Genomic DNA, 14757 nt, shown 5'->3' with positions numbered 1-14757 from the left:
CAGGACCACAGCAAACCCCACTGATAGGTTATAGCTATTCTTAGAAGTTTCCCAAGTCCAAATTTGATCTCGAATACACCGATTACAGTCAAGTAGTCTACTTACCCCTTGCACAGGCAATAACACAAATCTTACAGTCTAAAACATAAACTTCCTACTGAAGTACAGAATATGTCACTTCACATTAGGGGTCCTAAAAAAATGCCCGTTGGGCTGTACTGCATGAAACACTTGATGAGAAGGACACAATAACTCATCACAAAGTAGAGTTTTAGAAATCAGAAGGTCAAATAACATGATGCAATAATCTCAGTGACTTCTTTACTGCAGAGGTGACAAGGATAGCTTGGATCTGGAGAGGGGGAGGCTGCCAAATGAGTAAGGACACAGAGTAACCAGGAAGGAATGCTCACCATGATAATGTAAATCAGTCTCAAAAACATTTTCCAGATAGTCTGATTGTTCTACCTAAATAGACACCAGCATTTTTGATGAGGTGAGACTCCCTACTGTGTGATCCAGAGAAGCAATCCTTGTTAAGACCATCCCTCAATTCTGTCCTCCTACCCTGGGAAGGGTGGCAATACTCTCCAATAAATTATTTTAAACACTGCCTGTGAGGCATATCATTCAGAAAATAATATTGCAGGGGAGAAAAAGGCATAGTTACTCTCCATTCACACATCTGATCACAAGTTGAGAAACTCATTTCCTCAAGTAGCATATGGCCCATTAAACTCTTTCACATTTTAAAATTATGTATTGTCCTATGGCCACATTATATTTTAAGAAAGTAATGTAGCATTTCTAATTCTTCAGGAAGAAATGAATGTGGAGACTTGTATTCATTCTTTGTTGCAATATTCAGCTTTAATTTTCAGACAATTTACCCAGGTTATCCTGAAGTATTTTGTACTGGTAAAAACTGTGTATTGGAATCAAACTTCTCCCAGTCAGTCCAAAGAATAAAGCATTTCATGTCGCCTTTTGCAGCTTTCTTTAAATAATCTGTGCATTTACTTTCTGATTTACATGCAGAAATAACTGGTAGAAAAGGAGTAAGTTTATGCTTCATAACTTCATACTAAAAAATGCAGAAAGGATTTGAAGTGATAGGATTTGCTAAATCCTACTTTGATATCTAATTGTCTCTGAGATCATAGCAGGTAATAGACACCTGAGTGAGAAAGAAGCTGTGCAAGGTGTATCCCCTCTAACTGTATGTAATCAGAACTATTCAATTAGACAGCTGAGGCCTTGTATATTCAGTATTTTTAAAAGCTAAAAATTGTCTTCTGGCTGTACAGATTCTTTGGGTTCTAGGACAGCTTTGTCAAGGTGATTGTTGTAATTTTGTTTTGTTTGGGGTATTGTGGGAGATGGGTGGGGTTGAGGGCTTTGGGAGATGTGTGAGGGTTCAACACAACAGGTAAACAAGAAAGGAAATGTACTAGGTACATAAACCACATGGACAACAAAAGCGGATGGATTAGTTTTAATTTAAAAGTTTCTTCCCATCATATTTTGTTTTTTCCTAAGCAACTGTGCTTTTATAGCAGAAGCTGAGTTCTAGATCATTTCTTTCAAGAAACATTCCCCTTGTCTTCTCATCAGTGTGCTGATCACTGCCACAGGTAATAGCACATGGCAAAAAATTACTGCAACTGGGGTATAACTACTTGTAGAGATGAGGCTCTGGTACTTGGCCTCAGCTGCTCTCTCCATAGCTGGAGGCAAGCTATTTATCCTACTAAAGTGTATGCGTATGTTCTGAAACCCATTCCCCTATCCAGCTATTTACAAGTGTCATGAGGTAACCAGAGCTTCCTCCTCTGCTGTGGGCTGGAGGTGTCCCTAGACTACCTGCTTGCTTCTGCCTGCGGCTGCCTTCAGCTTCCTTCCTACACTCTGTGCTGTTCCTCGTCCTGTTGTCTGCCAGGCTGCGAGCTCTGCAAGCAGTTGTACAGAAGACTTAAACTCCCATTGTGCAAATAGATTTCCTTCAGTATTGGGAAGGGTGAGGAAAATGAAAAAAAAAATGTCAGATTTTCTTCAAAAGCCACAAAGTTCATACAGCTGAAATATGCAGTAAAACAAAGGCACAGACAATGTGATTGCATAGTTTCCAGGCTGGCAGAAAATACACTGGAGGAATAGTTGCAGAAAGAAGCTACAAATACCCTTTTTGGCTATAGTCAAAGTCAGTGCTTTAAGGTTAAGGGAGCAGTCTCCTACAGACACTGTATGGAGGACCAGATGGGGATTCTGACTCTCTTTTGTTGGTGTCATAGTTTAACCTTGATGTTCTCATTTAAACTTACCACTTATATGGTAGCATTTCATCGGTAAAGTATATTATCTTTGAAAAAATAATATGGTTAAATATCTTAATGGAAGTAAACACCTACAATAACTATCCCCCCCCCCCCCCCCCCCCATAGTTTCAAATTCATGTACAGATCTTCCAAATTACTTTCTCATATGGATGAGAGATTTCTTTTTTCTGAATTAGATCATTACTACACTGTTATTTTCTGTTTTGAGGAAAAGAAAAAAGACTCCTGGGTATTTGAAGAAACATGACCACTTGTAGTTTAAGCAAAACCAAATAAGATGGTTTTGTGTTAAACTCAACTTGTGGTTAACAAACAGCCATCCGTATATACAGACTATGCTGTACTGGGTTGTAATAACTGTTCCACTTCATAATGCTGTGGGGCGGCCTAAATTCGGTTATAAACACTTTATCCAATTTTGAAGCACATGCAAGATTTATCACTGCAACTGTTTCTGTATTTTATATAAGGTTGACAGCATATGTTGCGTACAATTTAGTAACACAATCTTAAAGAATTAATAAAAAATAAATGGGTTTTAAATACATGTCATGGCAAACAGTTATAATCCAAGAATGTGTTGACAGAAAAAATGGCAGAGGAAACACTGCAAGAGGTAAGACAGTTCAGAGACGAGTAAGGGCATTAAAAAATTAAAACCAAGCAAGGGACATACTGCTTGTTTACTGTTTTATATTGAAGACACTAATTTTACCTCTGTAGTTATATTAATATTCTCTGATGCCTGTTCCAGAAATAGGAATCTCAGATCTAACACCATTTTGTTCATCCCTAAAAATACAGGTGATTATGGTAAGTAGTTAGTTTACCAGCAATATTTACTTTGTCACAGTAGCACATACTTTGTTCCTTTTCCAAAGTGAAGTATAAATTGTTTTCTCTGGTGAAATACAACAGTCTTGAAACTGCTAGAGATCATTATAAAAAACCACTGAAATTACCCATTGATCTGAAGAGGCATTTAAATTTTTGCCACAACAAAGTTTATTTCACCTCTGACGGCAGCAAAGTCTAACCTCAAATGATCATGATGTATTGGTCAAAACTTATTTAATCATGTTATTGACAGTTCCCGGAGGAAGTGATTTTGTGGGGTGTAGATGAGTCAGTTCAACTCTTCTCTGTATTTTGATGTTTCAGTACTTGGAATTACTTACAGTCTCTGAATTGCATAAGAATTGTAAACATGGTCATCGTAAAGACCTAGACATCTTCAAAAGCATCAGCCAGACGAAGTCCTTATATTAGACAATCTATTGACCTCTCCAAGTTTTCCCAGTTTGGAATGATTCTTTTTATTTGTATGTTATTTTACTGTTACCTTCTTAAACTATGTGAAAATTCTTCCTTCTGGAAAAGTAAGGTGATTTGCAACATAGTGCAAGAAATGCACTGGGTTATGGGACAATTAACATTGTGTGCAAGCTTCATCATATTCTCCAAAACTGAAATGCCATCTGCTTTAATTTATAATACTTTTGCCACTCTACCTTCTTCTGCCTTTTACCAAGGAGCTTCAGGAAGGAAAACCAATTTTTGAAAGGAACACTGCAACTAGAAGAGACTGTTTAAGAAATCATTGCCAAGCCCTAAAGAAGCACAAACTGATGACAAATTGCATACATAAAAATATAGGCAAAATGCTGACTATTGTACAACATAGGAAGTGCTTACTGAGGCTTAAAAGTAATGGGTGAGCAAAACTGTACATACAGGTGTATTTTTACTTCAAAAATAGCTGAAACACTAAAATTACAGATTATTTTACTTCATTCAGTTATATGTTGTTACCAAGAATTCACTGCTCTACTTCAGAAAACAAAATCATAATTAAAGGAATAAAAACTTCCATATTTCTCCTTGGACTTTTTTTCTTTAGATAAAATGAAATACTAAAATCCTGGACCGTTATCAAATCCAGACTTTCCTGAATGAGGATAAAAGAGGACATTTAAAGACTGAACTCTGTAAAAGTGCTTCAGTTCTGAGGAGATTCACAATAACAAAAGAGCTTGCCTGTCTTGCGGTAATAAAAGATTACTTTTTTTGAAAAGGTATTATGTGAGTCCTTTAGAGAAAATGTAACCCTCAGGAGGTATGTAACAATCAAGCGACAGCTAGTATGAACCTGCGACAGATCCAGGGAAGAGAGAGGTCCTTTATACAGGTGTTCAGGGAGGAATTATCTACTCAGCCTGAAAACACCATTTAGCTGGCACCTTACCTTGGAGACACCCAAATGCCATGCCACAGGCTGTGCCTTTGATGGGCTTCCCTCAAAAGGGCTAGTTCTGTACATCAAGTGTTCATTTTGCTGGGATTGAGGTGCTCAGCTTTCCCAGCCAGACTGCACTATAATCCACACATGTGCCTCAGTGTTTTGGGGTGTTTTTTTTGGTGCTCCTAAGAACCAGCTCCTTTCCCAAGGGGACACAGTCCCCTAACACTACCTCTGTACAGGACAGCCAAGGACCAGCACCACGGTGAGTCCCAGAAGCCAGTGTTAACAACCAGCAGGTATGACACTGCTGTAAGCAGCAGAAAGAGCTGCTGTTTGAAGTCCCCTCGTAAAGCGTCCCCTTACCCAGGGGGATGTCCTGAGCACCCTCACTCACCTTGCTGGTGAGGCCGCCCCACTGCCACTGAGAGTCCCTACTAGTTCAGTAACTGGGTTTCAGGGTCTGGCAGTAACATGAAAGGGATTTAACTTCACAAGGGCCTTTTCCTGGTCTTTGCTCCAAGGTCTGTTACTAATTAATCTGTCATTAGATGAAACACTCATGTAATGATTGGAGCAGGGCCTAGCACACAAACAGCCCCGTCACCTGCTCACGCTGCCTGCACTGGCGGCCCTTCCCTGGCCTCTCGCACTTTTGCATCCTCATGGCCTCCGCCACAGAAATACCCCTCCGCTCAGGTGGGCCACCTCCTCAAAATGAGAAATAAAGACGTACCTGGAAGAGGCAGTCATCTGGTCACAACACCCATCCATCCGCAGCCCCATGGCCCTCCAGGCAGTCCCAAAGGAGCTGGACTGCAGACAAGCTGCAACGGGGGCCTAACCTCCACCCGGCAGGCAGGACCTGAGAGAGGCACACCAAAAAGAGAGCCCAGGCAGGGACTGACAGTCTGGTCTGGGTGGAAAAGGGGGCATGGGCAGTCGGGGGGGGACAGGCAGGACCTGCTGGTGCCCTCCAGGCCTGGTGCACACAGGAACCAGGCACATGACGGGCCTTGTGGGGAGGGAAGAAGAGGGCACAGCCTCTAGGGAAGGGAGAGAAAGTGTCTGAGTGGTAGTTGGCTGCTGACCAGGATCAAACCACGACAGCCTTCATACTTTGTCTTGTGCTTTCTGACCTTTGAGGAAATGCTCATTTTCAAATTTGTACTCGGAGGTGCTGGACTTACTAACAGTGCTATAAACACCTTAGGGCTGGGACTTGGCACCTTGCCCTGCCACTGGGGCTTTTCCTGCTTCCCACCACAAGGCTCAAAAATGTCTTCACTACAGGAAAAACATGACTTGATACCTACTGGATAAGACTTTCACACTGAAAGTAAAATTTGAAATAGTAAATTAAATGAAAAATTGGATTCCCAATGCTGTTTCAAGAACAGTTACTGAAGAAAGTACATGAATAGGATTTAGATTATTTCCAGTCATTCCCCAGCAAGTGCTCTGACCACATGGCCACAGATTCATGCTCCTTTTGTCTCTCTCTTTTGCCCAATTAATCTTTAATTATGCTGTGACAAATCTAACAGCTATTGGAGAGGGTACGGGGAGTGAGGGATGGGGTTAGAGCCTGCCATGGTGAAAGAGAAAGTCCCATCTCAGGGCTGCCTCAACATGGGGATTTTATCCCACTCTGGATGTTGACAGGATGTCATTTTACAATTTCTCATTCATCAGCAAGTTCAGATCAGGGTCAATCCCTACAACAGATAGATCTCTACATCTGTTCTAACTATAAATGTAGAAAGGGCAACTTATTTGGGATGGTGGTATAAATGACTCTGGCCTTGAGAATAAGCTTGCAATATCTGGTCATGTACTTTAAGTACTGTATTAAAGAGACAAAGGCAGATTTGCTTTACCTTCTTCCTTAAGGAAATCAATATATTCTGAAGTGTCTGCACAAGCATAGCTACTGAAACAATGAAAAAAATTCACTGACAATACCAAATAGGTACAAAAATAAAAGTACTGTCTTCATTCTTGGACCTGGGACAGAAGGGAGTCTGTTAAAAGGACAAAGCTCCGAAGAGTGTCAGGACAAGCCTCAGGGATGGGGAAGAGAAAAAACAATCCCTTGTTGAAAGCAAGAAGTGTAAGCCCTGAGAAGATACAAATGATGATAGACTACAGGCATAAAACCATAGACAAACTGCTGACTGTAGTACTGAATAGACTGTTCTGAATTCAGTATAATGGTAAGTGAGCAGAGTTTCACATGCAGGAGTACATGAATTGCTTGCTCCAACAAAATAAACAGTTGAGACAAAATCTAGAACAACATTTGGATTATACAGAGAGATAATTTAGTGTAAGCAAAGACGGAAAAAAAGGACCCAAGTCTTACTCTGAGGTATAACTTTCTGAAGTCCCAACTTTTCTCACCATGAAGGGAAATGTGGAAAACATTGAATTAATGAATGTTTGGGTAGGTACAGCAAGAGAAAAAAACAGAAGTAGGTTCTGACTTTACACATTGGGAAAGGCATGCAAAGAAATAGTGAGACAGAAAACCACGTTTTTCCCTGGAAGTGGTTTCCCTAGCTTTCCCACTGGTTTTGCTAGATGCTGTCTACAACACAAAGCATCTAGCACTTAAAGATATTAAAGGTGCTGTGCCAAACAACCATTAAGGACCTAACCCATGCTTTTGCCCTTTTTTTTTAACTCTTTAAAAGAAATGAAAGCTTTCAAAAGCTCCTGTGCTGAAGTTTTTCACAATGTATTTATCACCACCACTAGAACTCCAGAATTATCACCTACAAAGAGAAATTAAGGCTTTGCTTTGGTAATTACCAGATTACAAGGATGTCCTCAGTAGCATTTAGGTAGATATGCCAGGATTAACTGTAGCATTCAAGTGTTTGAAATAAAGCACTTTTACGTTCACAAGGAATAGTCAAGGCATTGTTTCTAATGTGTTTTGTGTTGACTGCAACAAAAAGTATCCCAACATTCAGTATTCAGTATCCTCTCAGATTTCTAAGTATCTGAAACTGACCCCAGTGTCACCATCCAACCTCCTATTAAACTAGGCGTAAGAAAGATGAATAATGGTTTGAAAAATTGAGTTGATGCAAGCATTATCAGAAATAACAGCAAAAAATCACATAGACCATGTTAAAACATTTGCACTTCCTGATCTAATCATATGACCAATATTCATCATCTTGCAGTGTGCTACCAAGAGCAAATGAGACACTTAGATGAAAGCCTGCATACTTACAAAGTCTATTTCTCATGACAAAGGAAAAAGCAGGCAACTGATACACACGTGACAGCTGAAAATCTTTCTCCTTTTCAAACTGCTGTTGAAAACACTGTTTAACAAAGTTTATTTTGTTTCTTCATTGTTGTACTAGTTCTTCATGGCCATTGTATGTCTGATGCATCTTCAAAATTCTCTATAAGCGTAAGTACCAGTTCTGTTTCTTTATTAGAGCTCACTGTGGAAGTAATCAAAATTGAAATGGCATTAAATTCTAGGAATAGAGGACCCCTATAAAAACACACAGCTCATTTCTTATTCCGGCCTTTCCCGTCTGTTTTGACCATATATTCTCCACACCTCCTTTTAAACCACCCATTCAATAAAGTGATCATTTTTAATATGTCTTATACACTGTATCACAGCTTTATTTTTTTTATGCAATACTCAGCAGAACAATACAATGCAAGTCAGAGAAAACTAATACTTCAGCTGTTCAATACTACCAGTAAAATCCAGTGATTAGGAACACTGATGTTATGCCTATGATATTTCACTAAATATATGATTTAACACGACCAATTTCACCTGACTCCAGTCACCTCCACTCAAAAAACCAAAATCTCCCATAACAACCAAATATGCAGTATCTTCTAGCAAAGATCAATTAAATTTTTTTACATTTAAAACTACACAGTTGTATTGGTGTCTCCAGAAAATGATCACCTCTCTTTTTATCTCACAGGTCTGCAGTTAAAAACTGGCTTGTCTCAGCAATGAATGAATTGTTACCTTCATAAAAGTATTCAGTGCTCTATATAATGCACTATAAAGTCTTGTTGCATTCTGAGCTTTTGACACCAAAACATTATTGCACTATATGGAGTGCAGCCATATTGTACTCTGTATAGATAATTTTAGGACATTTAAAAACAACTGGAATATTCACTTTTAGATATGTCCTACCTAAAAGAAATAGTACGCTCAGAAAAAGGAAAACAAGCATAGGCTGCTCATCTGTTTTTGAAGGAAGATGGCTTTAAAAGGAAGGGATAAAGGGACTATATGTGAGCATCCAGTGCAGTAACAAAACACAGTAGGAATCTAGAACTGATTAGAGACTACACACAAAAAATACAAGAAAATTATTTATTGTAATAGGGGAATGCTATCAGATTCTTAGCTGTGTTTAAAATAGTATCAGGCATTGTAGTCTCAGGAGTTTCTCTGCAGTCTCAAAGCCAAACACAAGGGAAAATGGAACTACCATCCAAAAGTGCGTTAACAGTTCCTGCTCAGAATGGACCGGCTACCAGGGTCTCAGCTCCTAACCTGCTGGTGTCTGGTGTCCAAACACAGCCTGGCTGCCTTTGTTCCAAGGCACTGCACCTCTGTTGTTCACAGCAGGAATTCAGGAGATTCACAATTTACACTCAGTATCAGGGGGAGATCAGGCTCCCCCAGAAGGTCTGGCTCTACTCCGAGAAGACTTTGAGTCATAAATACAAAGGAAACTAGATGGCGTGCCAGGAGGAGGATATTCCTCTAGCTCATTAGCCAGAATTGAGGCTCAGACATGCACTGGCTTAGCCAGAACATAAATGTGTCCTATGTAAAGTGCAGCAGAAGGTGCAAAGAAGTCAAAACAAATCCAATTGTCTTTTTTTAATTTATCATTTTCTAATGATAAATATGTGCAACAAAAATTGGTGAAAATTCAGAGAAGGGAAAATTCTGTAGGATTTTAAGATGGATGTTACTCTTGTTTGTCTTTAAAAGGGAAAGCTTTTTCTTAACATGTATCAGTGATTTCTGTTACACAAGAGCTTAACCCACCACTGAATTGTTGCAGATATGTGCACTTTCCTTCTCAGTAGCGGTAGCTTAACAGTGCTTACTGATTTGAAAACCAGAGACTGTGATTTAAAAATATATTTAGTGAAATATAAACTGTGATAAGTCAATTTATCTTCCATCTGAGAAGAGACTGCCTTCTCCCCCAAAATAAAATAGCAGCCACTACCCAGCTATTCTCTACTGTCACTGAATCCAGCATGCCTGGCAAGCCTGTATGCAGTATCAGCAGTGAAGTTGGGAAGGTTTTCTTTCCTTCAGAGTTGTGCTTCAGGGTAGATTACTGTTATCTGTGAAAGGAAACTAATGACTTGTCATTATCATACAATGAGTTAATTTTGCATTGGATAAAGGTCTCTTGTTTTGCTCTAAGCCTGATTTGCATATCTCTCCTTAGTTGGGTTTTATATAAACACGGCTTGTTTTGTACATGTCTATGCTGCCTTCCAAATACAGACCCAAACCTGCACTCAAGTCCAAGTTCATCCATGCCAGAAGTCCACGGACTTTGGGAGAGATTCGACCATTCTTAATACGACAGTGTACCCAAGCATGTTCCTGCCTGCTCTGATCAGTGCCTACTGACAGTAAAACTGCTACCTTAGGGACACTGTGAAGAACTTAATGCATGTTTCCTACAAGCTAGTTTTTTTGTGCTTGTAGTTCACAATCTGATAGTAACCCAAAAAGGGCATTTTCCCTCTAGGTCTACATAGGGAGAAGAGTGATAAAGAAAGAAATATTGTATAAACTTTGCATTAAGAGGATGATACATTTCTTATCTCATCTTCTCCAAAATGAAATACAACTGATGATTGTACTTCTTCATTCAAATTATGCTCATATGCACATGCACAAAATATGGCAAGAGCTATTGAGGGTAGGTAACACAAAGTGAGCAAGAAACAAACATGCAGTTGATAAATACTATTCTCTAGCTTCTGTTGTAAGAGTGAAAAAGTAGCAAACACTGCACAAAGGCATTATCTGAATAAGAGACATAAAGTGCTACTTGATAGCACTGCTGTTCTCAATAGAAATCTGGAAAAATGTTTGCTCAGTTCCCACAGAAATCCAGTCCTTTTGTGAGAGATCTACCTTTTGTACGTCCTTCCTTTTTAAAAGCCAAGAAGTTTAATTTTTTGAACTACAGAGAATGCCTGTTTAGGACTAAATGTGAACAGTCATACTGTGCATCAGATAAGCTGCATACTTGGCATACAGACAAAGAATTGGAAATGGTGATGTTTCCGGCTTTAGTTGACTTCAGGTAGCCATTACAAGATCCTGTCTCTTGAAAAGTTCCTCTTTTGAAAAGCTCAGTGTGGTTTTTTTTTGAGTGTTATACAATGTAACACCCTATGTGTTTTAGGAAAATGTGGACAATTAAAATGTCCCCCTTTTTTCTGACATCAATTTAATACTACCAAGCAGTATGTGAAAAGAGATGTATTATTTTGCAAAAAGAGTGTGAAATGAGGTAATTGAAAGATCACTCTGTGTGATTAAATTAAGTGTTGTGTGGACTGTATCACATTCCTTGTTACAAACCCACCTAGAGATGGGTTTTCCTTGCAAGGATCTGTTTCTCCAGTAATAACACCTGTACTGCTTCTACCTGAGACATCACAGAGCATGCTTTGAAAGTCTGCTAAAGAGTGAAAAGGTTTTCAATAATAAATTTGTTGCCTGGAGGGGAAACTGCTAAAAAAGTAATAGATGCACAAGTCATTTTTTTTTTTTTCCTACTAGGAAGGAAAGCTGCAATTTGTGGAGTTTCAGTGGGCAGAGCAACTTCTGCAGCACACAACAGCTGGAAAAATTAGTGCACTGTCATGACAGCTGCCTTAGAACTGGTTTCTCTTTCACTGTTGAAGGATGAGGCTGCAGAGAAGCTGTAGAAGCAGTGATGAATTATGCTGCACTGATAAACTGGGATGTATTAATGATGCAGGAGGTTTGTCCATATCCATATAGAATCATAGAATGGTTTGGGTTGGAAGGGGCCTTTAGAGGTCATCTAGTCCAACCCCCCTTTATCAAGATTAAGTAGAACAGTGACTAAGAAAAGTGTGTGAAAAGAGGAACATGTATTTTCCAACCACTGCAGTCACAGATTTCTGGCAGAAATTTCTGCAATCCAGATTTATTGTCCTATTTTCCTACTACTAAATTCAATTAACTTACTGCATAGAAGTCATGGTCTCTGTGTAAACTACAAACTATTTAATGATTATTTCAAAAAAATGTAATTAACACCTGTTGTCCTGGGTTTGAGTGAGTGGTGGGGTTTTTTTGGTGGCAGGGGAAGGCACTATAGGGGCCGCCCCCTGTGAGAAGCTTCTCGAAGCTCCCCCAGCTCCAAGTCAGCTCCACCTCTACTCAAAAACTGAGCCAATCAGTTGCGCCTCTGTGATAACGTATTTAAGAAGGGACGTGGTGACGTGCAGTCGGACTTGTGAGGAGGAGTTGCTGCAGCTGCGTGAACACCAAGGTCAGTGGAGGAACGGAGGAAGAAAGGAGGGGGGAGGTGTGCTGGAGCAGAGACCCCCCTGTATCCTGTGGTGAGACGGCAGGGCGGCCCCCCCTGCCACCCATGAAGATCCATGGTGGAGCAGACATTGATTTATGGCCTGTGGCTTCCACCTGGTTAATCAAGGTGCTGTGCCCAAAGAAGGCCGGGGTCTTGTGGGAAAAGGTAGCCCCGCTGCTGTAATTCAGCACTGGGAGGATTGCAGCATGTGGGGGTGTCCCACGCCGGAGCAGCTCGGGAAGGGCTGCAGCTGTGGGAGGGAATACAGTCAGAGAAAGTTAGTGACCCACAACAGAGCAGTGTGGGGAACACTGCGGCCCGTGGGAGGGACTCACATCGGAGAAAGTTTGTGGAGGACTGTCTCCTGTGAGAGGGGGACCACGATGGATCAGGGGAAACAAGTTCCAGAAGCTCCCCTCACCGAAGATAGAAGAAGTGGCAGCACTGACTGCACTGCCTCCATTCCCTGCCCCTGTGCCACTGGGGGGAGGAGGTAGAGATATTGGGAGCAGAGCTGAGCCCGGGAAGAAGGGAGGGGTGAGGGGAAGGTGTTCTCAAGATGTGGCAATGCTTCTCACTGTCCTACTCTGTTAAGTGTTGTTGTTAGTGTCTGTAATAAATGTATGTTCTTTTTTTTCTTCCCCTAACGAGTCTGCCTTCTGCTCGTGCCCATAAAGGGGGATTTTTCCCCATCCCAGTCCTATCTCGAACCCCAAGCCTGGCTCTCTGTGCCTTATTGCCAGAAGAGAAGGGAGCGAGAGTGGCTGCGTGGTGGTTGGCTGCCGAACAGGCTCAAACCACGACAGCCGTGCTTCCCCTGGCTTGATGCACTGTAACAGTGAGGCATCATCATCCTCAAGGATGTATTATCAAAGGAAGAAAAAGGCTTTAAGTTTTTTATAATTAATAAGGTTTGTTTTAGCAACTGTGTGAGAAACTTTAAATAATTTTATGAAACTTTCAAACATGTTTAAAATAAGTGTGTACCAATATGAAACTAACTGAAATTTTACTTCTGGTTTTAATATCCCAGGACAGTAGAATGCAAAAGTAAGCATACCACTTCTAAAGTAAAGCTGGACAGTGTTTATCTGTAAAGCCTTGAAAAGACACCTCTCTAAGAAGCTTCTTCTTAAAAAATTATGCTTCTCCTAGTTGATATACTTCACTAGCTGTAAGTCCAGAAGACCTATAACCATCAAGTCCTAAAGATCTGCAATAATCAAATCCCTTGCAGAAGTCCTAAAGCACAATGACCCTGTTGCACAACAGCAGTTTTTCAGGTCTCTGGTAATTGGAATCTAATTTCCAACATAATGCCAATGTGTAAAAGCACTCAAACATTCAACATTCGCTTGCATCAAAATCACCATGTTCACACAGCTGTCTGCAGTCTCAGATGCTCACCCTGCAATCTGTGCTGTGTGTTAGAGGGGGCAACTCAAATTCTTCTTAAGCCGAGTCCAAACATGCTGTCTGTACAAAGGGCATGACTTGCTGTCTCCTAGAATAAAGAGGAGTAATAAAAAAGGTCATCAGGGAATGCCTCTTTTTAAGTGCACCCCAAGTAGCCTTTTCGATCTACCCAGCTTTATCATGGGGAATCAAAAAGAACCTGGCATAGGGCAGAAAAAGCTAGAAAAGAACAGTCAAGTGTAACGCTTTTCCTCGGTCATCTCAGGTGAGCCACTTAGTGTCTCACTAGAGTTAACATTACCCACAAGGATGATGTGACAACAAACACATTAAATGTTGTCAAGCATGGGAATAGGATCCACATGGAGAGATCATATTTTCCTGACAGACTTACTTCAAACACTGTGAGAAGTCAGTCAGAGGAATATGTCATCTAGTCAGAATGACCCAACATCCTCACAGTAGACCAATTTACATTTTTCTCTGAAGCTTTATTTTCCAGTAAATAATTAGGCTACCCTTAGAAATATGGTTTCTAATGTCTTACTGATGTCAGATGTGATTTTGTACTTACCTGATTTATTTAAAAACCAAACAAAATTATATGGTTTCTAATGTCTTACTGATGTCAGATGTGATTTTGTACTTACCTGATTTATTTAAAAAACAAACAAAATTATTTGTTCTTCTAAAAAGCTGTCTCAGTGTTACTAACTCTAACTTGCAGCTGAATTAATGAAAATGCAATTAATTACAACAGATTAATTCTTATACTATAAATTTAAATTCTACATTACAGTTTACTATTGGTTCCAGTAACTCTGATAATCAAAAGGTGAAACAAGCTGCAGAGGAAGCTGGAACAATGAAGAACAAAAAGATGCCTTTTTTTCTGACATTTGTGGGGTTTACAAAACCTGAAATAAACGTCATAGATCAGTCAGGATAAACTGGTATCAGTCTGTTGTTGAAAAAAAATTACATTACCTTTGCAGATTTTTCATTATTGATATGTTCCACACATTCTTCTCTTTATGAGGAATCTTTTTTTTTAAATTGTATTGAAAGGTAGAATTTAATTAGGGGAAGTTATCTTTGCATAATCCTCCCTCAGCTTACTAAATGCAGAAATATTTGGAAATATATCAACAAT

The 14757-nt window shown here is 40.0% G+C and overlaps 1 long non-coding RNA gene across 1 annotated transcript in view; it reads right to left on the bottom strand.

Annotated features, from left to right (window-relative positions):
• Window positions 1-3323: 3323 nt before the first annotated feature.
• The window catches only part of LOC116965521, an 18865-nt gene continuing 7431 nt past the window's right edge, over window positions 3324-14757 (bottom strand). The window contains exons 3-4 of the long non-coding RNA XR_004409431.2: window positions 13596-13692; window positions 3324-8039 (exon numbers count right to left, since the gene is read on the bottom strand). This is a non-coding gene — a long non-coding RNA (uncharacterized LOC116965521). The remainder of the gene's footprint in view (window positions 8040-13595; window positions 13693-14757) is intronic.

This window comes from Tyto alba, unplaced genomic scaffold (genome assembly GCF_018691265.1).
Source record: "Tyto alba isolate M040663 unplaced genomic scaffold, T.alba_DEE_v4.0 Super-Scaffold_42, whole genome shotgun sequence".
NCBI lineage: Eukaryota > Metazoa > Chordata > Aves > Strigiformes > Tytonidae > Tyto > Tyto alba.
Note: the sequence above shows the minus strand (reverse complement) of the source record. Positions and strands in the feature narration are given on the sequence as shown.